The sequence below is a fragment of the Coffea arabica genome, chromosome 9c (genome assembly GCF_036785885.1).
Source record: "Coffea arabica cultivar ET-39 chromosome 9c, Coffea Arabica ET-39 HiFi, whole genome shotgun sequence".
In the NCBI taxonomy this organism is placed as follows: Eukaryota; Viridiplantae; Streptophyta; class Magnoliopsida; order Gentianales; family Rubiaceae; genus Coffea; species Coffea arabica.
In genome coordinates this window covers 4105993-4131253 of record NC_092326.1, presented here as the reverse complement: position 1 = coordinate 4131253, position 25261 = coordinate 4105993, and the positions used below count along the sequence as shown (strand labels likewise).

At 34.0% G+C, this 25261-nt stretch overlaps 1 long non-coding RNA gene across 6 annotated transcripts; it reads right to left on the bottom strand.

Annotated features, from left to right (window-relative positions):
* Positions 1-14569: 14569 nt before the first annotated feature.
* LOC140014349 (uncharacterized) lies at positions 14570-23134 on the bottom strand. 6 transcript variants are annotated; one of them, XR_011821095.1, is made up of 6 exons: positions 19405-23134; positions 19210-19287; positions 16255-18846; positions 15638-16169; positions 14974-15069; positions 14570-14900 (listed from the first exon to the last, which is right to left on the bottom strand). It is a non-coding gene; the product is annotated as an uncharacterized lncRNA (long non-coding RNA). The 6 variants fall into 6 exon arrangements; XR_011821093.1 differs by having other exon boundaries at positions 19210-23134; XR_011821097.1 differs by lacking the exons at positions 15638-16169; positions 16255-18846 and having other exon boundaries at positions 20313-20346; positions 22769-23117.
* Positions 23135-25261: the final 2127 nt, after the last annotated feature.

Here is a 25261-nt window from a genome sequence, read left to right as displayed (position 1 = left end):
CTTAGTCTGAGGTCACCAAATTTGTAGGTTCATTTTATGAACCAATTTTGTGAATCCGGTTCACCGAGAAGGTGACCAAGTTTGTGACCCGAGCTTGTGACTCAAGCTCAAGTTTGTGATTTCGTTCGCCCGGGCAAGTTTGTGAGGTGACTGGCCAGTGAGGGTGATAAGGTGTCGGTGGGTGTACAAGTGAAGTTCTACGGACTATTATTTGCAGTCGACGGAGTGTCGGCAGGAGATCGCATGGCACATGAGTTGGCTTTGGAGCCACCTGTATCCTTATTATGTGATGTTACTTTTCTGCTTTTGCTTTACTCTTATTGTGTAACTGTTACGTGAAATTTATGCTTTCGCCCCTGTTTACTTACTAAGCATATAGCTTACCCCATTCCTTTTGTTTTCCTTAGCAGGGGCCGACGCGGGGACTTTTGGCTCGTATACTAGTATAGTAAGATTGGCTTGTAATAGTTGAACAGTTAGGATGTTTGTTTTTGTTTTGGTGGTTTGACTCGATACTTTTGGAGAATGCAATTATAACTCTTTTGGGGTTGTATATAGTACTCTTTTGAATTTTCTGGCTTTAATTGTTTTAAGTTTTGAGTCCTGGCGCGAGTTAGGCAGGCGGACCGCCGATACCCTTGGGTTCGCCCTTGGGAGAAGTGGGGTCGTCACACAAGTCCTATACTATCTAACTGAAAGGCTTAAATGCACGTTGCTCAAGTTGGTGGATTTGCAATCTCTCTTTTTTTCTCTTTTTTTTTTTTCAAAATTTTTTTTTTCTAGAAGAAATGAAAGAAACACACTTTTTTTTTTTTTTTGAAAAAGTCCAAAGTGACGAATTTTAAAACTAGAAGAATACCAATGACAATTCTCCCTTCAAGAGATTCGAGAGGTACATACATATGTCACTATCCTCTCGATTTTAAAAGGCTCTTTTTCTTTTTTTTCACTTTTTTTTTCTTTCACAAAACCGATTTAGAATGCATTACCAAAATTGGAGCTCACTCCTTTTGCTATTTGCTCCAGCGTAAATCATGTTTAACAAAAACCACATTTTTCATGCTTTCGAAAAGACAAAAAAAAAGTGATCACATAATGCCACCACCCATGTGATCCCTTGTGATTCCTTTGGCCTTGAGAACCATGTAAGCATGATCTTTTGATGTCAAAACTGCTCCTCAAGAGTTGTGCTGCAACTTATGTTGAATCTTCTCAGTTTTTTAGCATCAGTCAGTCATACTTTCCTTTGTATCACAAATCAACTCTTTCTAATGACCAGATTTGAAGGAATGTCCGTTTCAAGTTTCAACACTCTGCTCTTCGTTCATGATTCTCTTGTGCTCCAAAACCTTACATTGATGACCTTAGCATTTCGGATTTTTCCTAAGGTCACCCCCATTTTCTTTTCCTTTTTCTATTTCTTCTTCTTTTTTTTTCATTTTTTTCATTTTTTCATTTTTTTTTCTTTTTGAAAAGACACTCATTCGGGTTTTCACTCAATGAACAAATTTTGTCAACAACCTTTATCAACTCAAGAATATGTTTTAAGAAATAATGGCATCAGTGCGACAATCCTTCCCATGCAAAATTGGTGAAGGTGTATTGACATCATTTGCCATTTGATTAAGTGATTTTTGTTAGAGATACTACTAAGGCGGAGGTCGGGACTTCATGATTTTTTATGATGGGGTCAGGTGGGGTGTGGAAGAAATGTGAAGGCTTGAGAGCAAAATCCTCAAAGAGGTTTCAAAAACCATAAGATCACGTTCTATCAATATTTGCCCCAGTATGAGGGTATTAAAACTGAAAAAATTGCCCCAGTTTGGCTTTTGAATCTATTTTCCTTTTCATTTTCCTTCTCTTTTTTTATGACAAATAGGAGATAAAATTTGCCCTGGTGTGGGATTTGCAATCTTTAGGGGGCTATCAAAAAGAATTATTAAGTTATTTTGAAGGTTCAAAGGGAAAAATCAAGGGTAAGATATTCAAAGAGAAAAGAAGAAGGTTCGCCTTTAATCCACCCTAGATGGTATCTCAAAAAGAAAAATCACCTAATCAGATTAAAGAATTTCTTACACATGTCTGAATTGATTGGCAGAGGAAAAACCTGTCCATCCAGTTCTGTGAGAATGGGTGTTCCTCCGGATAGCACTCTTTGAACAATAAATGGCCCTTGCCAAGTTGGAGCAAACTTTTCTTTAACCTCCTCTTGAATCGGAAGAATTTACTTCAAAACCTTATCCCTCACTTCAAATAAGCGAAATTTGTCTTTCTTGTCATAACTAACGAACCATCCTTTGATGATAGCATTGTCCATGACAAACATTCAACTTCTTTTTCATCAATTAGAGACAGCAACTCATTGTGCTCCTTAATCCATTCGATTTCTTCTGCCTGAGCCTTTGTCAAAATGTGCAAGGACGGAATCTCGGTTTTGGCATGTATTACCACTTCCATTACAGCATAAGAGGGCAAGGTGTTACCCCAACTTAGAAATGTAATCTCCAATGAAATGCTCCCAGAGTTCAATTGCAAAATTTGCAAAATCGAAGGGAAAACTCTCTTTTTCTTTTTCTTTTTCTTTTTTTTCAATCCCTTTTTTTTCTTTTTCTCTCTTTTTTCATTTTTTCCCTTTTTTTTCATTTTTTTCCTCCTTTTTTTTTTTACTATTCTCTCTTTTTTTTTTCTCATTCCCCCTTTCTTTTATTTTCTCTTTTCTTTTTCTTTTTTTTTCTTTATTCCCCCTTTTCTTTTCTCTTCTCTTTTTTTTTTCTTTTTTTTCTTTATTCCCCCTTTTTTCTTTTCTCTTTTTCTTTTTTTTCAAGTTGGCTGCTGAAGTATGTACTCCTTTTGAGCAAATGGCCGATCCTCCACTTTACAATGTAGCATCATTGCTCCATTTTTATTCGTGATTAATCTCCAAATTTGCAAGTTTTGAATTACACTTTTTCCTCGATCTCAACCATAAACACCTGCATAAGGGGAATTTTTCAAAGCACTTGAATTTTTCAATTTTTTACTTTTTTTTTGTTTATTTATTTTTTTGAGCAATGAAGTAACAATTAAGATTCATGCAACGTATTGACTTATCAAGATTTTAAAAAATATATACTTGATCTTGGACATACCCTACAAATGTATTATAAAACTTTTTTTTTTTTTTTGCCTCAATGTGAACTTATTTGACAACATCTTGCAAATATATTACAAAAAATTTGCCCCAATTTGGGCTTATTTTATTTGCAAAATAATCACATGCAATGTGAATAGAAACTACATTTTTCAAATGAAGAATTTAAATATCATATCCAAACTCATGTAGAAGATTCCATGATAAATCCCTCAAAATAAGACCAAATTGTAAAAGATCTCTTCCTCATTTTGGGATCGGTGTTGAGGGAAAAGGATCACTTTTCTTATGAGCTCATCTTTTAGGACCAACCAAATGGGTATTATTCATGATTTTGAGGTGGTTCAGGGAGATGGTGTGCCAGGATCTGTCTTTTTTTTTCCAAATTGTATCTAGCACATCTAATATCACATTTTGGTGAAAGCAAATAGTTTATCACTCTTATTTCTTGAGAAAACTCAGTCAACATATAAACTGTATAGGCTTGTAATATATAAGTAGAAACGATAGCTAAACATATAAAAACAGGTTGTGGCCTTATGATCATGAGTGATTGGAAGATTCCTTAGAGGCAAGATTTTCACATCAAATTGTCATGAAAGAGAAGTCAGCAATGGACTTTATGAGCTTGTAATGTGGCTTAACAACGATAGCTAAAAGAAATAAACTTTTCAAGAACAACGCACTTAAGATCGCATTCCTTCAAAAATTGCCCCAATTTTGGATTTAAAATCCGGGACCCCATTTGACTCTCTCTCTTTTTTTCTCAATCACTAGAGGGAATTCAGCATTGGATGTCTTTGCTTTTTCTTTTCTTTTCAGTTCATCATCATTTTTCACATTTTTCTTTTCTTTTTTTTTTTTTACCAATATTGATATCCCAAAGTCAATGATAAAATTGAAAACTCCCTAATTTGGAGTGTAGATGGCCCTTCTTTCTTTTCGATATTGAATACCAAAATATCAATGGTAGAGTCAGAATCCCCCAACTCGTAATTCTTTCTTCTTCTTCTTTTTTCACTCGTTTTCTTTATTTGATGTCCCTTTCAAAATTTTGATCATCTTTGCAATTTTTTTCAATTCTCAAATCTCCTTCCCCAATGTGGGGGTGCGATCATAAGTGCTTTTGGAACGAACCACCAATTTAGGCTCAAACGAGGATGCAAAGGATGGATAGTGTGTAGATAGTAGAAACGATAGCCAAAGTATCATTCTTATTTCTCATGACAACCAAAGTAAAGAATAGCCCATTGGGAAAATCCACTTCCTTTTGACATTTGAAAATTTCATCAATGTAGGGTTGTGATCACCAAGCCTCTTATTTGAAACAAAATTGTGCTTGCGATGGTTCAAAAAGGAGACGGAATGATAAAAACTGTATGAATAGAGAAATGAAAGCCTAAAGCATCATCCCAAATTTCCAAAATAAATAAGAAGTAATGTACATTTTTGCTTTCACTCAGATGTGGATTGAATCTGATTAGACAACCAGGACATTTTCACGGTAACAAAATTGTCTCACTTTGAAGCTAGTCAACCAGTGCGACTGATCTTAGAGGTTCAATAGAAGTGTACAAAAAATGAAAAAGAAAAGTGTCTGGGTTGATCTTTTATGAGAAACTATCAAATTTGAATGACCCCTCTTTATTTTCGACTGCTCTCATTGAATAGTTTAGACCACAAATCTAGTGTATGCAAAGAATTTTGAGAATTGGACATACACTCATGAATTTCGAACAAGAGGTCAAAAGAAATTTCAATTTAGCCTTATTTCTTATGATTCATCATGAAATCTCCCAATGAGAAAATAAAGAATGAGTATATACAAAACAATAGTTGTCTAAATAAAAACTTTATTATTCAAATGTTTGAAAATTTCTCAAATATAATACATGTGAGAAAATAAAAATCTCTAAAGAATACACTTTCAAATATATACACACTTTCTCTTTCTATCTTTTGAGACAAAATGTACTAGAAACAAAGAATCAAGAGATTTTTGAGATGCTTTACACTAGCATTTTCAAATGGATTTTTCATTCATTTTTTTCATTTTTTTTTTCACATTGTAGGATCTGTCCAAGAATCAAGTAACACTTGTAATTTTTCAAAATTTATTAGACCCAAAAATATTATCAGATATAGGAAAAATACTTTTACCTTGTTAAAACAACTTTTGTAAATGCAGGGGAGGGGGAAAAAATAAAAGCAAAATACCCAGAATTAGTAAGCAAAACTGCAAAATCGGTATGCATGTCTTATGGGTGAGCCCTTTTATGCCAAGGGTTGACCTAGTATGAAAAATGCAATCCTTAGGGATAGGCATCATACAATACCTGATGGATCCGATCGACTTATTGAAATTCGAATAAAAGACAATTTTGAAAATTTTGGTTAATTGGAGTGACAAGAGACAATTTGTTCTAACAAAAAGAGGACAAAGTCCGAATGGATTGATTGCTTTGATTGACACATAAAGTGATATTAAAAATCAATTTAGTGTGAAAAGCTTATTTTTTGAAAGAATTGAAATGTCTCGACTAGTTTATTCGGTGAACCATAGATCGAAACTTAAAAAAGAATAAATGACCAAATCGATCGAATGAAATTGATGATTAGTTCAAAAATTGATTAGATTATCCTAAAAGTAAATAAAACTGATCAAATGGATTGGATAAAATTGACGACTTATTCAAAAATTGATTGTATTGTCCTAAAATGAATAAACAGATTAAATGAATTGACTGAAATTGATGATTTATCAAAAAATGAAATTAAAAATGAGCAAAATTGTATAGAGTGGATGGTCTATCCAAAAAATTGACTTAATCATCTTAGATGTAAAAATGGGGTGGGGTGAATGGAATTGATGGTTTATTTGAAAGTTGATTAAATTGTCAACCCATTGGTAGTTTCAAAAAATTCATTGCGATGCATCAGTCTATGAGCCTTCGGAAATCAAGATTTGACCTTAACATACTTATCATCTCAACAATGAGGAATTTGTGAATTTCTTCAACTTAATGTCCTTTACGCAAGGGATTTTTACCAATTCTGATAAAATGGCCAAAAAGTGATTATTAAAGGCTCATATTCTAATGCGTAAAAACTGTTCCATCATTCTCAATGCCGTCGCACAAAAGGGATCGAATCCTACCTTACCTTGTGCACTACCCCTTTGGATGGTACAGAAAATATAAACGTGCAAATCTCATTGGATTACATATCCGAGACAAAAGGTGACTTATTCCTACCGTGGGATTCCCTATGCGGCATTCCCTCTATGGTTAATGCATGATGACAATTTATTAAAGCATATTAAATATACAATGAAATAATTGAAATGTGACCTAAAAGTGCCCCCTTTAAATGCCGGGGTAAGTCTAAAATGATGTGCAGTACATATGCATATGCAATTGACTAAAATTTAAACATGCTTGATATAAGAGGCGGTCTTATCTTAAACGAGTACCATGTTAGGACTCTTATTTCTAAAGTTTGTGTATGCAGAAAAAGGGGAAACAAGGAGAGGTTAGTTCAACAAGTAACATATAACACGTTGTGACAATAAATGATACAAGAATGAAAAGTAAATAAAGCAAACAAAGAGGGGTAAAATCCCTCCCCTCGTGCTTAGTGCTCCTAATTGGATAGGTTGACTCTATCCTAGGTAATTTCTAATATGGATGCATGAGGTTTGGCTTACTAATGCATCTAGACTCGATAAGGTTTCAGGCTCCCAAGCCTTCAGACCAAAAAGTTAAGGGTCATCAATCCCAAAACCTTCGATCGGTGGCTTAAGTGATCCCTTAGGCATCGCTATGGGCGCAGAGCACACCATCCGCCTACCTAAGGAAATCGATCCTAATCTTACAAGGAGATGTGGGATGGCGCCCACGAGAAAAATAAAAATAGGGTAAAAATAATGCATGCACGTATGAAGTGCTTCCTTTTGAGGGGAGAGATTATAATTAAAACACGTGTGGAGGCTCTACGGTGATATTTTCCCCCACCCAAATGCAAAGCGCGATACGAGATAATAAATAAATAAATAAATAAGCCATTCATCACATACACGTAAGACGAGGAACGATTACGAGTGTGAAATGCAAAACATCCTAAAAAAGAGAAATGCAACCTAAAACATCCAAATATGATAAATATAAGGGTTAAAAAGAGAAAAGACGACTAAACCAAGTGCTTGGACTCTCTAACTTCCCCAGTGGAGTCGCCAAGTTGTCGCGCCCCATTTTTTCGCGATGGAAAAGAAAGAAGGTGTTTTATAAAAGATGTGATTTATTAATAATAAATTAAAAAGGACCTAGAATGGGACTTAAAAGAATGCGACAATTTGGGTCCAAAATTTGGTCTAAAAGGGTTTTTAAGAAAAAATAGGAGTCGCCACTTGGTATGGAGTTTTGGTGTACCAAGTCACCCAAAAATAAAGTAAAATAAAATAAAACCCTTTTTGACAACTCCAGGTCTTTGAAAACAAGAGAAAATGGGTTCGGGAGTCACGGTTGAAGAAAGGGAAGGCGAATGTTCAATTGACTCAAACCTAAGGCACCCTTTCAACCTAGTCTAAGCTAGTTGCGAGGTTTAGTCAAAATTTTCCTAATCTAACCCTTAATTTTATCATATTTGGATGTTTCCTATATGGATGCAAATCTAAATATATCGAAAGGGACAAAATATTCATTCAAGGGGTTTAATTGAACCAATCGCATTAATTGCGAAGGCCAAAATGATTCCTTGAAAGTGTCACGAGTATGCAAATGATGAAAAAAAGAAAAGTAAAGAAAGTAAATTAAATTATATACATAGATATAAGTGATCAAAGAAAAAGGGAATGCAACATAAAGGGTATGGGAGGCAAAAACTCATGACATAATTTTCTTATGCAGGGATTAATGGGGTATTTAAACTAAAAAGTTATAATCACCCATTTCCCATGTTTGAAAAATAATTCTCCTAATATGCACAAGCAAATGAGCTAACTTATTATACAATGTCCTAAATGAAATGCAATTCTAAATGATATGATTAACACATATAGAGAATAAGGGATAATATAATAGGGAATATCATGCAAATGAGAAAAGATCCTAAAAATGAAAATATGCATGAAAATGTAGTGAATAGCATACAAAGATGAATCTAGCGCAAGATGACCTAAAGGGTCTAGCGTTGGACTAGCCCATTTCTAAAAGTCCTTACTAGCGTTGGACTAGCAAGTAAGCGGAGGGAGAAACCATAACTAGCGTTGGACTAGTGTGGTGACGTCATGCATTAACAATTCATAGTGAAACAAATAAAGCATAAATTAAAACAAATAAACACATAAGAGCACGTTGCACGTAACACGTAAGCATAATATCTAGATGCAAAAATCCTAAGAAAAGCAGGTAAAACATATAACACATAAGCCACATAAACACGCAAACCTATCTATTACATCGGGGAACGCCTAACTACAATCTAGAAGGGAAAAATATAATAAAACAAATCTAATTATCCTATCTATTACATTTTTGAGGTATTTAAATGCCTCTCGAATAATTATAAAAATTAACTAAAACATATATAAGAAAATTTGAATGAATATTTAAATCAAATAAATAAAGCAAATAAAAATATAAACACATAGGAACACATAAGAGCACATAAGAGCACGTAATTGACATTGAAATAATAAAAATAGGGGTACCTCCCGTTTGAAGTGGTGACTAAATGGAGTCAAATTGTCCTATTTATACTAACAATGAACAAAAGAATCATGGCACCAATTTAATTGAAAAAAAACAATAATAATAAGTACTAAACTCACACTAATATGTCAAACATAAAGAAATTTAAAACATCTAAAAATTACAAGTTGAATATGTTCAAAAGTAACATAATTAGTTATTGAAGAAAAGAAACAATCATAATAAAGAGAGCCAAAATTTGCCAAGGACTGAATTGCAAAAATTGAAAACTTTTGGGGGACAAAAATTATATTTTCCAAAGTTCAGGGGTCAAAATTAAATGAAAGATAAAATTCAGGGACCAAAGTGAAATTAATTTAAGGACCTACATGAAAGAAATTTAAAATGTTCTGAGCCGCAGTGAAACTACTCCAAAGACCAGGGGCTAAAATGCAAAAATCGGTTTCTGATACTCTTAAGAAATGGGCCACCATTAGAGCTGTTAATCGAGCCGAGTCGAGCCGAGTATTTGGCTGCCGAGCTCGACTCGAGTTTAATTCGAGCCGAGCTCGACTCGAGCTCGTTAGGAAAACGAGCTTAAAAATGTGTTCGAACTCGACTCGTTAAATGTACATGTTGCTCGAGTTCGAGCTTGAGCTCGACTCGTTTATCACAATCGAGTCGAGCTTCACGAGTTCGAGCTCGAGCTCGTGCAAATTAACCTTAATAAAAACCTATAATTTTTAATTTTTATAATTTTGATTTCTAAAATGACAAATATGCCCTTCATTAACGAGCTCTAACGAACTACTCGAGTATCAAACGAGCCGAGCTTACTCAGCTCGTTAACTAAACGAGCATGTTTCGAGCTCGAGCTCGACTCGTTAACCAAAATTAACGAGCCGAGCTCGAGTCTTAACGAGCCGAGCTCTAACGAGCTTTCGAGCTACTTGATTAACTTAACAGCTCTAGCCACCATGCCATCATTTTATTTCCTTGGGCCGGACACTACCTAAGCCCAACCGAAAGTCCAAGCCAAAACACAAGGCCAACCCGTCTTCTATCACTCAAACCCAACCAAAATAAAGGCATGGGCTCTGACCTTCTAGCCCAACCGAAACCCAAAAGAAAAATAAACCAAAGCCCATTTTCAAAACCCAACCAAAACTAACTCTTGGCCCATCAGAAAAATAAACATCAGCCCAAATCCTTTTTTTTTCTTTCTTTCTTTTCTTTCTTTTCTTTTCTTTCTTCTTCTTCCACCGAGAAGCTGAAGCTTCTCCCTGCTGGCGGCCATGGTTGCCTCCGGCGGCGCCACCACCGGACCGCCGCCGGCGATCTCTCCGGTCACCAAATTTTCTCAAAATACACCCCCTCACTCGATTTTTCGCGTAGATTCCATTTCCGGAGTTAGTTTTTACAAAAAATGAGTCGAAAGTGGTCAAAATGCCAAGAAATCAGTTCAGTTTTTTATTTTTTTAAAACCTTCACATCTTCACCAAAAATCATAAAAATTATGCCAAAACCCTCCTGATAACTTCTACATTACAACTATAATCTTAGTTTGACAAATAAACAACAACAAAATAAAGCATTAAGTCAAAACAGCCCCAAAAATGAAGAAAATTATTCTAATGCTTTGAAGGCTCAAAAACTCCCAAAATTTTGGATAACCAAGCATTTTCAGATCTTTGCTAGCTAATGGTCATCCATTTAAGCAAACCATACACACCAAATTCACTCCTTTGATTCATTTTTTCATTCAAACATTTTTTCAAACATTTGGCATGCATTCACAGCACCGTTTCTTTTTTCCCTAATTTTGTTCATGACCCATCCCAAAATTTCATCCATACAACACCAACAAAAACCAGCAAAAATAAGCAATAAAAAAAGTAACCACACATACATTCAATCTAGTTAATTAAAAAAAAAGCTGGAAAAAAGGGAGATAAATACCTCAATGAAGAGTTTGGTCCCTTTGCCAAGATTTTTGATGAAATTGCCAAGCTCCAATCCAACCGATTGCTGCCTTGTTGTGTGCAAATGTGTTTGGATTTTGTGGAAGAAAATGTGTAGAGGGAGCCCCCCCCCTTTTTTTTTTGTTCCTCTTGTCTGATGAGGGAGAGAGCCGAGAGAGCAAATTGAGCCAAAAGGGTGGAGTCTTTTTTTTCTTCTTGTCCTCTGTCCGTGAGAGCCGAGAGAGGAGATTGAGGAAGTAGTTTTTTTTTCTTTTGTTTGGTTTTTGTTCTCGTCTGTTAAGAGCTAGCCGAGAGAGGGAGGGAAAATTTTTTCCTTTCTTCCTTCTTCTGTCCTGGAGAGAGCCGAGAGATGTCTTGTAGCCAAAATGGAGCTTGTGTGCTGAATCTTCCAAAATGATGATTTCTCAATTAATGAAAAGACAAGTCCATGGCCATTGAGTGTGAAATGGGTTAATAGTTAATTTGGTGAAACAAAATGATCAAAATGATTTTTTGATTTTTTTTGATTTTTGTTGTTTTGTTGTTTTTTTTTTCTCTTTTCGTAAAGCAAACCTGCAAAAATGAGAAAATGCACATTAAAATACAAGAAAATAAATAACTTATTAAATAGAAAAATCCTGGGAAAATATTAAAAATTGACAAAAATTTGGTGTCTACACATATATATCCTTTCGCATAAAAATTAGGATAAATCTTTCATGCATTATTAGTGTATACAAAAGCAGATCCAGATACTTGCTCTATATGTAAAATTTGGAGTTCAAATTGAAATTGAGATGATGTGACATGTAATTAGGTCTGTTAGTGCATACAATGTTCGTGCATAAAATATTAATCCTATAAATTAACTACAATTTTTTCAAATTCTTTCAAACTCAAAATTGGTACTATTGAATTATATAAAGTAAAAATAAAATCAACAAGAATATATTAATGGTAGCTAAATATAACCTCGAAAAGAATAGTATGAAAATAAGAAATTTTAAAATGCAAAGACGTGAAAAAGAAAATTGTGAAAACCTTTTTAAAAAAAAAAAGAGAAAATGATAACACTAACCCAAAAGAATTCATCAAAAAAGGCAAAAAAGGAAAAGAAAAGAATGAAACATAAAGAAAAGACATGGATAAAGGAAATGGCTAATTATCACATGAGAAGTTTCTAAAGAAAAGTTTAAGAAAGAAATATGTAAAAATCTTAAAAAGGATAAATACCAAATTTTAGGAAACAAAGAAAGAAAATTTAGTACCAAAGAAAAGTAACCATATACAAATGGAGGAAGGATATATTACACTTTCTTCTTTCAAGTATGCTATTCTATCAGAATGCTAATTTTATATTACAGTTTCTCCTGTTAGCCGGTTATGATTGGTAGAAACTTGGTAACCTATTTTGAATAATAATATAGAATGAAAGAATGAGAGGATATACATGAGGACTAAAGCACAGTGGTAAAAAGTCATCAAACTCACAAATGAATGGCTGCTATGATGCCACGTATTGGAGTTAACTTGTTATGACAAGTTTACGAAGGACAAAATTATGGATTAACTTTTTATACAGTTACAGTGTATTGATTTTTTATACTAGTAACTTTGGATATATGTTACCTGTGCGTAATTTAAATTTTACATTCATGTTGTGTATCATGATTTAAAGTTGCTTGTGTACAAAGAATTTTACATTGATAGTATATAAAAAAATTATTCCAAAATTATAGTGATAAATTTAGCACAGCCAGTAGTAAGTTTTTGTAAGTTTCACATTTATCTAACTTAACTCTTCAAATAGTAAATCTTACTAGATTTCTAGTAAAGACTATCACTTTTTTTTGAAACTATAATTTTTTTTATATAAAACTTACTACTTTTGCAAGCAAAATGTACAACTTCCTTAACAAATCGTACTATTTTTTTTTTTTTTTTGTAAATTTTACTACGTCATCAATAAATTTTACTAATTTTAAAGTAAATCAAATCATTGTGTTATGCAAAACTTACTAACTTTTCAAGAAAAACGTAGGACTTGATTATCAAATCTTACTATTTTTTAGAGATAATTTCATAAACTTCCTCTAAGGTTTTCAAAAACATCATTGAGATCCCATGAACTTTCCAAAATCTCACTTGGGTCCTTTTTTTGGGTAACAGATCAGTCCATGTCAGGAAAAGTACTATTAGAAAATGAATTTGAGGAGAGAAAGGATAATTTCATGCCAAAAATGCTCTTATGTAGTCTTATGGATTTATTACAAAATGTCATACAAAATAAAATGATAAGATACAAAGACAACAAATGTATTAGTCTATCATACATATATATATGAAGAAATATTTTGTTTCATAGTTTATCAATAACTGGAAAGTTATTCCATTTATTTCATAGTTTATAAAAAAAAATGAAATTTTATTCTATTTCATAGGATTTGCTCTTCTTCTGTGATACGCATAGACTATAAAATAACTCAAATTTCTATCTCTAGTTCTATGAAAAAAACCTTTGATTTGATGAAAATGTATAGTTTCAAAATTTTTTATGCAATCAAAATGGAAAATTTTTGGGTAAAATATAGAAACCCCCCCTATGGTTTGGAAAATTGACATGAAACACCCTCATTGTTTAGAAACATCCACTTAACTCCCTAGTGCTTTGGACTTATTTGGATTTTAGCTGATAACCGGTTGGGAAGCTAGTGAATGGCATTGACGTGACCTAATGGTCACTTGTGACTGGAAGAGACACATTTATGATTTAATATACTAGTTTTTGTTCCAATTTTGCCCTCCATGTCTCTTACAAATGAAACCTACTATAGTTGTAATTCTGCAAATGGAAAAATTGGATAGAGAATCGCAAAACTAAGACAAAATCGTAAGAGTGCAGCGTAGCTTTGGAGGGGTAAAAAAGAGCTTTAAAGGGGTAAAAAAAGCTTTATTCAAGGGAGAAGCCGAAAATGTCAAGCTCCCAAAACTTTGGCGATGGATCAAGGGACCTGAGGTATCAAAACCGACGATGTTTCTACAAGAATAAATCAAGGATTAAGGTAGTGGAATCTTAAAAACCATCAAAAGGTATGTTGTATTTTGTATGTGAAAATGGTGCTTGTTCATTTTGGGCATGGTACAATCCAATTAGTAGAGAGAGACGCACTAATGAATCATCCTGCCAAAGTCCATATGTAAAAGGGGTTCCACCAACTGGACTTGCAATGGCAGAAAGATTTTTCAGGTCTGGGCAAGGGATGGAAAGTAATAACTATAACATCATTATGGGACTATAGTCTAAGATTCACAATGTCGAAGCAATGATGAGGCTACTGAAGATGACGATGATGGTGTCTGTAGTTGTGTCTCTTATGTCATTGGTTGTTATATGTATGATATGAATATTCGGAACAAATTGTAGTGTAAAAGTAGTATAGTAGAACCTGGCGTTGGGACAAATTGTAGTGTAAAAAATGTATAGAAAACGAGGGAGCTGGGCACAATACTAGATTTCGTTATGTCCAATATGTTGCCACATCCTGGTTTCAATTGCATGTAATGAAGTACACATTCAAGTTTCAATTAAGAAGAACGAATGAAGCTGCTTTTGTTGTAGGACATTGGAAAAATACATGACAAAAATTGAAAGATTCGAGATTTCATTGTAATGAACTTGTCAAATTAAATCATCTTTAGCAAAGATATAACCAGCAATATTGCCATCCACAACTACAAAAATGCAGCATATTGCCACAACCATACCACAATGGTATCAATCTACCCTAACATGGCTAAAAATTTTAGTTTTCTAATTTCAATAAATATTACAATCAAATCCCAAAAAGGTTCATTAGCAATACAGCCACAACAAGGCAGCATATTGCCACATCCATATCATAATGGTATCAGTCAACCAAAATATAGTCAAAAATATGAATTTTCTAGTTAACATAACCAATATATTCAACCAACAAAAAGGAAATAACCGCAGTTCATTTTTTTTGGTCTCTTGGAGCCACAATGTCATAGTCTTGACATCCTTACAGTTGGTTGCCTCCACTTTGAGGATCTACTTTGTTGGCTTTCTTGGTTGGTATCACTTTTAAGCTGACTTGGTTCCTGCATATAAGTCTTCATGGTTAGTATGTAAGTAGATCGCAGCACCCAAAAAAAGGCAATTGAGAACTAGTACCTATGAAAGAGTAGTAGCAGTAGTACTTGAGACACTAGCCTGAGCTATAGAAGCTACAGATGTTGCATTTGAAGTTGTTGGACCAACTTTAGATGCCTATAGTTCAAATCGAAATGAATGAGTGTGTAAGTAACAACAAAACAAACTAAAGAATTGATTTGGTTCTAAAATGTTACATTACTTTGTAAAGTTTGGACTTAGGGTGAATTGCTGATTTGCAGGTTCTTATGTTAAGTTCAGAGTTCAAATGCCTTCGGCAATAAACTGCAAGACCCTTCCTACTTGCTTTCTACTGATTTATAGGCTATTCTAGACCCTTTTTCCTCTGTTTCTTTGGCCTACTAGGCTGTTTTTTTACCAATGGTGGGTTCAAATATTTCATTTTGCTGTCCACCTAGAATTATTTCAAAGGAACGGGACCAATTGTGAAGTTGTAGGCCTTTAAATATGCTTCCCTATGGTGACAAGCATCAACATATTGCTCGAATTCCAACTTTCTGTTATTAATGCAGGCAACCGCATGCACGCATGGAATGCCACTAAGCTGAAAATAACCATAGGTACATGTTTTTATCTCCAAATTAACAACATTTGTCCTTCCATAACCATCAACTTCCAAAATTTCATTTTCTCCATAAATCGCAGCACAATTTCTTGCATTTACCTTTAGTTTCTCTAAGTTCTCATGAATGTTTTGGGCATAAAGTGCCACCATGTTTCAGGATATCCTCTCATTTGGTTGTTGACCTTTGTATTAATCTCCTCCGAATCCACTCCAGCATTGTTATTATTGGCTCATCTCTAGCTTTTAGAATATAATTATCCCATGTCTCACTCATGTTGTTGACGCATGTGTCACTCCTACAAGCTGTACTGGACCATAGTTTTGGAGGCAACTGTTTGAACCATCCTGCAGCTGCTAGCTTGTCACCTTCCTGTGGATCTGCCCTTTCAAGATTTGCTAGGGTAGTTTCATACTCTGATATGCTTGTTGCTGCAGCAACTTTCTAAAACATGCCTCTATGGTTTGGATTATTGAATCTTTGTTTGAAGTTCCCGAACATATGTTTCAGGCAGAATTTGTGCTCTAATTCAGGGAACAACTCCTCAATTGCATGGACAAGACCCCTTTGTCTATCCGAAATGAAAGTGTAAGCCACTCCTTTGTTTCCTCTTCCAATTTGGGTGGTTAATACCTGCAAAACCAACTCCAACTATCATAGTTCTCTACCTCAACAACAGTAGAGGAAATAGGGAACGTGTTTTTATTGGCATCCCTACCCAAGACTGTAAGCAGCTGATTTCCAAAGGGACTCTTCAGCAAGCAGCCATCTAGTCCTATCATAGGTCTGCATCCTTCTAGAAAATCATTCTTTGGAGTACCTAATCCATAATATATCCTCTGAAATGTAGCCCTTTTCTCAACATTTTGCCTATCAATTTGTAGTGAAATATGACTATCAGGATTGGATATTTTTGCAGTAGCTACATAATCCCAAAGTTTGTGGTATTGTTCCATGTCATTTTTCGTAAGTGCCTCTAATACTTTCGGCTTTGTTCTTGCAGCTTTTTTCTAACTAATGTCTAGCATAAATAATCTGCTTGTCTCATTCACTATGGCAGGAATACTGTACCCAAGATCATCCCTCACCTTGACATAAAATTTATTACTTAGATATGTTGAAGTGGCATGTCTATTGTTGTAATTCCTGCCACAATGGTACTCTTCCTTAAGAGTTTTGATCATAAATATCTTTGTTCTATAGATTCTGCTTGCATGAATTCTCCAACTGCACCCTTTTGCACATGTAGTTATGATTTGAGAGCCTTCATTTTTTATGTATTTGTGCTCATATCCCTCCGTAATTTCTCATTCCACCAAGCCTCTTTAAATTTACAGAAGTTAGTAAATTTATGGCCAACCTTTAGTTCAAAGAGCTCTTTCCTAAACTCTTCCTCCGCATTGAAGTAACTGTAATTAGGAATGCTATCGTCATCATATCGTATCCCTTTGTCAAACAGGTTTTCATCATCCTCTACTGGCTCATTCGAGTTCTCAGCCTGTTCATTAGCACAATAGCTATCATCCACACCTGATGTTGGTTGACTCCCCACTTCATGGGTCTGGTTCTTTGTTTGTTTCCTTGATTTCGATTACTGATCTTGTTGCTGCTGCTTTGAATCAATTTGTTTTTTGGATTAGGCCTGCTGATTTTCTTCTTGTTAATCTAAATCGACTTGTTTTCTAGTTTTTACTTGCTAATTTTCTTTTTACTGCTGTGAACCAACTCCAACAGAATTTGTAGATTTTAGATTTATAGATGCCTGTGTTGATTATTAACCTTTTAAACCTACAAATATGTCATCATCTTCAGGCCATTCTAGTGTTTCTCTTAGCCAGTCAGGAAGATCTGAATAATCTGGTATGACATCATCTTCTTCTCTGCCTTCATGAACTATTTTTTCTCCCTTAATATTAGTTGTTTCTTCTATTGGATCTCTCTCAACTGTTGTTTCATCTACTGAATTCCTTGTGGGAGACTGCCGGAGCTCTGAGGATGTATCAACTTTTTCTTTCTCTTTAAATAACCGCCTCACTGACTTTCTTGCACTTAACTTTACTCTCTGCCACTTAACTTTTTTATCATTTGTTGTTTTCTTCCTCTTGGACTTGTTAGTTAAATAATGTATCTCCTCTCTATGTGGTCCCACAAAAGTTGGATTCGACTTCATTTGTGATGACTCTTCATCACAGATGTCCTTTCCTCTAGAGTTAATGTGTGGAATGTCATTATTATCATTATTCCCAATTACTAAAGGGTCAATGTTATCACTGCTTTTAATAACTGAGGATGAACTAATTTCAGCATGTCAATTGTTATGATATGGAAGTGCAAGTAGGCCATCACTAGTCACTCTCTTGTATAGTAATTTTTCATCTGAAAACATAACTTCAATGGGATCAGGCCCCCTCTCAGCATATATGTGCATTTTTTGAAGTCCCTCATAACATGTTAAAACTCGATGTCAACATCATCCTTAATGCTAACAACACCAATATCAAGGTCATAAAAGGGGATAGAGTACCAGAAATTCATATTTGTTATGCCGCGCTCAATTGTGACATTCATTTTTTGAAATTCAGATGGAGATAATTCATCAGGATCCCATCCACAAAATACTCTGACATATTTGCCAGTGTATCTAATTATCGATTTTCATTTGAAATATCCATCATAATGCATGTGTATATATATGGTCTTAAACGGATGATCTTCCATTCTTATACACCTAAACCAAAGTAACAGAGATTAATTTACTAATTTTATTTTCAAATGTATCGAAAAGAACGGGCAATATTTCATACACTTTCGGTTTCAAAAAAACATAGTCAACATTAACACACCTATCTAGAAGGATAAAAAACATAATACCAGTATGGGCTACAATAGTCCCGGTTACTCCAAAAAGATCCATTCTTTTCTACTTTTTGCATATTTAGCAATTTTTAAAAACTTTTCCCACAAAGATTGTCAGAAAAACTTCTGACTAAGCCAAAACTGACACTTTTTACCAAGTTTCAAAATATCCCCAACAATTTACTACCAAAACACCTTCCATCAAACCAATCAACACCTCTAAAATTTAGGGTTCAGATCTAAGATTACTTCGTTAATAGCTATGCAATGCTCAATACGTCACAACCCTCGACCAATCTGCACAGAAATGCCTTCTTTGTCTACGAGTTACACATGAAAATCCCATTGTTTATCAGTGCCGTAGAAGACGACAGTGATTGGGGCGGAACTTGGCTGTAGATATAGCGTTTCTCTCTCTACACATGAAGTACCGCTCAAGATCTGCTAATTGCATCTGTACCTTTTCAGATATTATAAATGAGGGTATTTTTGGTATTTTATATTATTACTGGCTTTCCAGCCAGTTAGCTATTAAAATCCAAAAAAATCCAAAATACAAGGGAGTTAAGTGAGTGTTTCTAGACAATAAGGGGGTTTCGTGTCAATTTTCCTAACCACAAGGGGATTTTCTATATTTTACCCATAATTTTGCTAAAAAAAGTATATTTGCTTAGAATAAGATCTCTTAATAATAACTTAAATTTCTTCTAGAATTAGTAAATTTCAACAATTATAATGGCATTGGAAAGGTATCAAGTTGAAGGAATGAAACAGGCCATAAAGATTAAACAATTCATAATGAACAAGAAGAATATACCTTAATATGCAACTTGGTCCATGTGAGATAAATCTTCAAACTTTTGCCAACTCAATTTCTTTTGATTGTCTTTACTTCCTGCATATATAACAAAAAAAATTCAAAACAAAAAATTTACAAAAAATTCTAAGAACAATAAAGCAAGTAACTGGTACACAGATAGTAGATGTTTGACAGTAAAACAATAAAGTTTACCTTTTTTTTTTTATCCCGTGAAGATTTTTACACTAATCTTCTACACACATCAATACTTGAGCTGTATCTGGGTGAAGTGAAGCCTGATGGGTACCAATTACTAGAGTCTTGGCACTAAATGTGGCCTCGGATGCAACTGTATTTACTAGAATGGCCAAAAGATTACAGGCCATCTGAAACAATACTGGGTATGGGATCCAATTTATTTTCCATAATTCCAAACAATCAAAGTCTTTGGTGGTTGTTCCAATCTTTTGGCAAGACTTGTCTAAATAATCAACAAATTCATATTTATAGGGTTCAATATTCTATATTTCATCACAATACTTATCAAAGTCATCCTAAGCAGAAAAATATTGTATATTTTTTCCTACCCTTTCTATATTTTTTCCTACCCTTTCTGAAGAGTGGTCTTCCACTACTTGTCCATTTGCATTCACTGTCAAAGCAACATACTCCTCATGCAACTCAAATATAACTTTTCAAATATTGGAAATGTTCTCAAAAGCTGGGGTAGAAAAGCTCTATAACCCATATTTTCTATCTCAGATCTAAAATGGCAGCAACTGTCATTAGCAAATTACATTCAACATTGTGATGACCCCACCTTCTTCTAGGGCGTACCCTAGAAGTTAGCGGACCGCCTGCCTGACTTTCATCAGAACTGACTCACTCACATTGATTTCAGAGATAATATTTCCATTAAACAACTGAACGTTCAATCCTAAGTACAACTCCAATCAGCTTGAAACATAAATTTTTCCAATAAAAGAAACAAAATATATGTTCTAAACATCCATTCTTAATACCACACCAAACTCATGATAAAAGGTTCGACCATTTCAAGGTACAAAGGAAAACCATAGCTACAATATATACACACTAACAGATCTTCCAAAACAACTTACTAATTCAACTCGATCATTCTTCAAACTTCAATTCCTGTAAGGAAAACAAACTAAAAGGTTGAGCGAAACCCAGTGAGGTTCCACACAATTAACAATCAATAAACTCTTAAACCAATTAAGCCAATAACAAAATTAAACAACTAAGGAACACTTCACTGAATGAATTAGAGAACACTTCACTGAACAATCACTTTTAAAAGGATACGATGCTCGCATTAGAGCCATTTCAATGCACTACACACTCCACCAAACTCCTCCTTATAACCTCCAAAACAATCACTTCCCTCACTTAGATGGCCATATCAATATCAGTAATCTGCTACTCCGTGGTAATACTCGAGCATACCAATACACTTACCCAAAGCTACCGTCCTATCCGACCAAACCCTTTTGTTAGCTCGAATAATCCGTTGAACAAGGGTTTTGGGACCCAGTTCAGTCGGTGCAGTAAAGTACACACACGGCTTACAGTCATGCACACTTACGATAACACTTGGTCAATTATCAACCTTCAATCTCAAACTAAGTCAAGTGCGATAAAGTACACTCCCGACTTAGAAGGCGAGGGACAATTGAAAACATTTCATAATAAAGCACTGGCATAATCATAAAAGTATCATTTAAGTAACACATAGGCAATTTAAACACACAAATGTGGAAACACTCATCAAATTCCAAATAAATTACTCTCGAGCCTCGGGTTTACTTTCTGACTCACAGCTACCCCCCTGAGACAAGTTTATAACTCTAAAGTGAATATACAATTTAGAGATGACCACTTATCATTTATTACATTATGATTTAAAATAAAGTCGAGTTTTGGCTTTAAAATACAAGATATAACATATTCAATACCTATCTTACATTTCACCTCAAAACTTATCACCTTTATCAATTTAAACTAAAGAAATAACATATATTCCAAGTTTAAAGTCTTATAAGATGTTTAGCTTAAGATTAAACCATTTTTTATTCATTATTCTAAGATTAAGGCAAATAGACTTTTCATTCTTTCTTTTTTAGATTAAACTAGATTCTAAGTTGCCTATAGTTTAAATCTCGTTTAAATTTTTTTAAGTTCTTTAAACTGCTCATAAAAATAGTTTCAAGATGCTATAAGATGCTCCATATAAATTCACAACCATTTAACCTAAATTTTCAAAAATTTCATGAGAGCTTCATCTCTTCACACATTCGGTCAGTCAAAGCAAGAAGTTTAGCTCAAATGTTTCTAAATCTTCAACAAATTCCATCTTTCACTTGCTTAAACATTAGTTGCTTAGTATACATCCCGTTCAACATGAACTAAGGTGAGTAATTCATAATTTCAGCATGTTATTCGGCTAAATCACATACAAAAGCTGTCATGAACTATAACATTCCCCAACTAAATTTTCTAGCAGTGTAACAGTCCAACATTTGTTGTTTTTTTTCCTCAAATCCTTCCTTTCAATTTCATGTTCCAACTAAACAGGAAAATCATATTTGTTAAGCTACAAAGTAGCCTTAAACAGAACGTAGAAAATTTGTAGCTAAACTCAAAGGAAAGACTGATCAAAACTCTTCTCTCTTTCTCGGCCATGATGTAAATTCAGTAGCAATCAGCTTTCAATCAGAATTTTCTCCATTAGTCACTTCATTATGTACTCAAATCCAACAAACATGCTAAAACTGACATGTTACAACTTAGTACGTTGGTTTAGAGGCTAAAATTTACAGAGGACAACCAGAGTTTCCTACTTTTTCATCTCGGTTGAAGCCAATAAATTTCCAGCAGAGCAGTAGTTTATCATTTGACATTTTCTCATAGCTTACTCTTCTATTTTATGTTCCAATTAATCATGCAGAGGATATTTATTCAACTACAGATTATCCTAAACAAAACGTGGAAGTTTATGACCAAAATTCAAGAGAAAAACTGAATTCAATCTCATGTCTGCGTTTGACTGCAAATCTGATGCATAGCAGCATGCATCAGATTTCTTTCGTGCTCAATTCTCTCCATCTCATGCTCACTTTCTCACGCATGAAGAAATCAAGATGCTGTGCAACATGTACAGATTAATACAGGATTTTTCGAGTTATTATTTACAAAGTCAGCTGATTTCCTCCCATTTTTCCTATCGGATGAGGCTGGAAATTCCAGCAGGTGCTTTTCGTTTGTTCATTTCAATTTTCCAACTTTCTCCCAAAATTCCTGCAGCTAAACCTTTATAATACCTAAGTTATCTGTATAACAAGTTCTTCCTTTGTTATCTTTTCCTTTTTACACTACGAATCGAACTGCAATTTCTATTGATACCTCTCAGTTCCTACCAGTTCAGTCAAATATTCATTTCATCTTCATAATAGAATCTTTCTACCGAAGCTTATTCTCTTCGTCTACCAAACTCAACTTGCAGCTTAAACATATACTTAGTTATACTCAGTATATAAGTGTTATTCACGAAACTTACCTCTTGCCTTAAGTGTTAGACCTCTTGCCTTAAGTGTTAGGAATTGCAGCCAAAATCAGTTTCCTTTCCAGCTTTGTTCTCTCCAGTCCTTGGTTAGTTAATGACGAAACTCACCAGGCTCTCGGTCTCACTTTCTCAATCTTGCTCTCTTTTCTCACTCTCTCTGTTTTCTCTCGGTGTTGGCTTGGTAAAGAGAGGAACTAAAGTTTTATTTTGTTCTCAGCCACCGCCCAAATTTTAGCAGATAGTTTTCTGCTTTTCCTTTCGGTCACCGCTTGTATTTAGCAGACCATTGGCTGTGAATTTTCCTTTGGTTTCTCTCAAGCACCGCCCAAGCTTGTTTAGCATTTGATTGCCTTACTTCCAGTCGATTCTAGATTCTCCAAATGTTTGTCCTTTCCTCAGTTCTTTGCTCAAAATTCTGATGGCTGATTTTTTTGTTGGTTGCATGGTAGTTCAACCGAAACTCAAGGTTGATTTGGTCTTTCAATTTTAGCTCATGTGCTTGCTAAGGCTATAGTTTTATTGTTTCATATATTAACTCCTGACGTGGTTTGTGTTTTCTTGAAAAATTTCTTACATTGATCTAGTAAATTTTCACACATTTGATTTTAAAGAAATTTAACTAGACGTGTAACTTATTCAATTATATAATATATTCAAATGACACAAATTACAATATTCATATCATATGTTTATTTGATTCATATAAATTTTTTTCTACACCATTCTAGGATATTTCTAAATTCTCAATTTTATAGAAATTCAATTAGACATTTAATTTAACCAACTATTTGTTATATATAATATTTCTGATAACAAAGTAAATAAAATGAAATTAATTCAGGGCTTACACATAATTTTCTCGAGTTCTCACAAGTATAGTATTTGTTGAACTCAGCTTTCATCTTTTGAACCATGGCTCGGATGAAGTCATCTTCATCATTGGCTTAAGCATTTAAAACGTTCTTAATCTTCACAACCTCTTGAAAGAACAAATTAATTGTTGGATAATTTGTCCCCGAACATTATATATGTGCCTACCTAAAATTTCTCCAAGATGGGGCAAACTTTTTCTACTTTTTTTTAATCCGTAGAAAATTGGAAAAAAAATCATAATGCGAGTCTCTATCAGTGTTTTTAAAACCGGGTTGGACCAGTCAGTTCAATTGGTTCAACCACAAACCGGCCATGGCTCCGGTCTGATTGTATTAAAAGTCGGATAGTAGTCAAAATCCGGTAAAAACTGGTGAATCGAAAAAACCACACAAACAATGAACCATCAGTTTTTTTATTATTGTCTTACTAATCATCACACTAACAACCAAACATAAACCCTTAAAATTCACTTTGCCCAATAATTAGTCGTCTCTACTATTTCCTTCTCTTTTTTATGTTCTCTCTAGACCCTTCTCCAATTCTTCAATTTGTGTTTACTTTTCATATTTGTAATCTCCATGGCTCCAGAACTTCTTAATCACCCTTCTTCACTGTCACTATCCAATTTGGTGCAAAACCCATTTCTTTCCATTACCAGATCTGAAGCTTTAGTTTTCCTCTTTGTTTTTTGCTTCTTCTCGTTCTTTCACTCAAAAATTTTTTTGGCTTCTTACTTTATATTCTATGTATGTTGTTAATTTATACGTTGTTTATAGCTTTTTTCATATAATTGATGGGGATTGACATTAATTTCTTCAAATTCACATGAGAAAGGATTGCAATCCATGGGAGATGTTGAATAGTACAGATAAGGAAAAGATGAAGAGACAGCAAGAGGTCTGGAAGAAAGTTGTAGAATTTTTTGAAGTTTCATCTAAAAGTTCAAAATTTTGGGAATTTTTGGCTAATCTGTAGGGATTTCAATTGAAAATATAGTTATTAAACCCGATCCGAGAAGGAACCCGGTAAAAGAAGTGGGTCAACAGATTATTGGTTCAACCAATGGGTGAGTGGTCCAACCGGTGGGTCACTAAATATACTTAAATATTATATTTCATAATTTTTAATATGGTTGAAACTATAATAAACTATGTCATAGTAAATACTCAGTTAGTCCACTATATTATAAAATCATTAATTCTTATAAGAATTACCAAAATCTAAATTTAATTAGTAATCCACCAAATTTCAAGTATAAAATTTTATCTAAGTGTAGTTATCTAGTTTATTTATGAATTTTAAGTGCAAAAAGTTATAAAGAATAATATTTGTCTTTAAAATGAATTATGTAATATGCTATTTTTTAAATCCATTCATACCTTATAGAATTTGGGGAATAATAAAATTTTATTAAAAGATTCTAAATAAACTTTGTTTTGAAGAAATAAGATAAGAATAAAGGTCTAATATATAATCTAGAAGGGCTAAGTAAGCACCAAATGACTTGCTGGTTTAGTGGTGAGCGTGCTTCATTCTTGTGGTTGAGGTCTGAGGTTCGATTCTCCATTGCAACATCTTCTAAAAATTTTTAACATAACAACCGGGTTCTAAGTT